Source organism: Myotis lucifugus, unplaced genomic scaffold (genome assembly GCF_000147115.1).
Source record: "Myotis lucifugus unplaced genomic scaffold, Myoluc2.0 scaffold_83, whole genome shotgun sequence".
Taxonomy (NCBI): Eukaryota; Metazoa; Chordata; class Mammalia; order Chiroptera; family Vespertilionidae; genus Myotis; species Myotis lucifugus.
Genome location: NW_005871131.1, coordinates 25,382 through 28,007, shown reverse-complemented (window position 1 = coordinate 28,007; position 2,626 = coordinate 25,382).

The following is a 2,626-nucleotide window of genomic DNA, read 5'->3' as shown; positions in this document are numbered from 1 at the left end:
TAGCCTACAACACCATATGCCTGCACACAATAGGACTTTTTGTTGAGTGGATGTGAGGGAATGTTTGACCTTCCATCAAACAGCCAGAGTCCCCACCACCTTCCCTTGAGCTCCCCGGGCCACTCAAACACCTCACACTTGAGCATGGCATCCCCACATCCTACTCTGGCCCCCTGGCTCGGCTCACACGGTCCTCATCACCCGAAGTGCTCCTTTCCCCATCAGCGGTGGACTGAGACCCTGCCTCCCAGGCCCTGTGCTGCTTCTGACCAGTGAGGGAGCGCATTGGACCTCTGCCTGTTTGAGCTGTATGCTTGGCTTGGCCCTTGCCTTGGCTCTTCCCGGCACTTATCTCTGCCTGTCCTTTGGAGGAGACTCCTTGGGCCTGGGTCTGTCTGGACCGAGAGGCCATAAGCCCCTGGAGGTGGTGACCATCATCTCTGCTTACCTATCACCTCCCATCCTGCCCCGGCAGCCAGGCCCAAGGTGGCTGGCCCATAGTCAGTGATTAGCAAACAAGTCAGCTCACCCTCCCCATGTGGCTCTAGACCTGAGGAGGAGCTCCGATAAGAGCAGGGCCCAGCTAGCTAGGGGAATGGAGTATAGGATGGAGCACCGCTGAGTGGGAAGGTCAGAACCCAGGCCTCCCAGACAGGAGACACGGGTTACCCAGTTCAGAAGGGCAGGGGGCCCAGACGGGCCCACAGAATTGCCAGTCAGAACTATCTCCCTCTAATGGCCAGGTAGGGCACCAGTGGGACACAAAGGGATGGATAACTATGATGTAATTTGGAGGGAGGGACGATAGATGTCAAGTTCTTTGAGTCCCATTTCACACAGGCCCTGGACAGAATGTGCCTTTCTGTCCTCACTGACTCTCCTGTCCAGGATATCTGAGACTCTCTCTTTTCACACAGGGAAACTGAGGCCGGAGGTAAGGGACCAGCCCTGCTGACCCAGCCAGGTGGGGGGTAGGGTTGCTGAGCAGTGACTCCCATCCTCTTTCACGTCCCTGCACCCCCTTCCCTCAGAGCTGTGAGGTTCCCTGATGGGGAGGCTGTGAGGGTCTCCAGGGTCAGGGCCCTGCCTTCCAGCTCAGGGATTTTGGTGGTAAGAGGAAGGATGGAGAAGGCTGATTCCTAAGGCAGCCCTGCCCCCTCCACAGGGGGGAGGAGACCTCCCTAAAGCTGAGGGTGACTTACCTGGGCTTGAGGCATCTCTAGCCACTTGGGCTGCCTTTCAGGGCTGGCACTGCCATGACTGGCTCTACCACTTCTCTTGCCCCGAGAAATCTCAGTTTCCCCACTAGTCCAATAAGGAAAAGAGTCGTCATCCCAGACCTTCAGCCTGTGGCCTAGTAGGGTCACCATGTAGGGGCAGTGGCTCCTGTGAGCAGCGAAGCCCTGAAGAGAAAAGAGACAGCACCCTAATGAGGGCAGAAGGACCTAGAACACTCGGGCCCCTAATCTCAGCCACCCCAGCCAAGTCCCTGCCCTGCGCTGGGGTTGTGTGGGTTGGCGATGCCCAGATGTGATGGGAGAGGCTTAGTCAGGGACTCCACCACTGGAATGTGCCTTTCTGTCCTCACTGACTCTCCTGTCCCAGGCTGCTGTCAGCTGCCAACAGCCACCCCACGTACACACACACACACAGCAGCCACTCCCGCCTCCCCTCTGAGCAGAGACAGCTGCTGCGGCCTCCATGCTGGAACCAAAATTGAAGGAGCATTTTCACAACGTCGCCTCCCACTGAGGCTCCCAGTTGCATGTTGAAGCCATGTGATGGAGCCCACGTTACACTAATTATGTCATTACCCTAATTAAGTAAATACTGTATGTGCTAATCGGCTGAAATTTCTTCAGGGGGCTAGGCAGGGGGAGCGGAGGCCAGTGTCCCCTGGGTTATCAGATGGGTGGGCTGGAGGTCACAGATGCGGGGAAGGAGGATGAAGAAGGATGAGGGGGCGCTTCCCCCTAAGTTCAGCAGGTCCTGTGGCCACCCAAGTGAGGACCCTCGGTCACCGCCCTGGACAGAGGAGGAAGCAGAAGGTGCCAAACAGGTGGTCAGAGACCCAAGTTGGAGGCCTGCCTTTGCCCTGACAGGCTCGTGGCCTTGAACAAGCCTTTTTCCTCTTTCAAGTGGGTCTCCTAGTTCGCCCCCACCTCAGCCAGCCCAAAGCCTATGGATTCTGAGACATACTGGGCACAGTGGTATCAGAGGGACTCCATGTTCCGGCAGGACTAATCGAGCCACTGTCAGTCCTCTGTGGGACATCCGTTACATGCCCTGCCTGATGGCCTGAGCAAAGCCTTGGGCCCTGGGGGCAATGTGAGTGTGAACCAGCAAAGGAACAAACAGGGTTGGCATTCCCCAGAAGCCATGTGAGGTAGATGATCTGAAGAAATCTGGAGGGCTTCCTGAAGGAGGAGGACTTTACCTAGAGGGAAAGAGGAAATCAGGGCTTCAGAGCTCAGATTATCTTTCCAGGTGTGATTTTTAAATGCCAGACTTCTTAACCATAACCTTGAAGTGGGGGTTAGGAGGGATAAGAGGGCAGCCATCTGAAGGACAGCCTCCAGATGGGAATACTAACCCCTTTGGAGGGACTGGAGGACACAGGAATGCC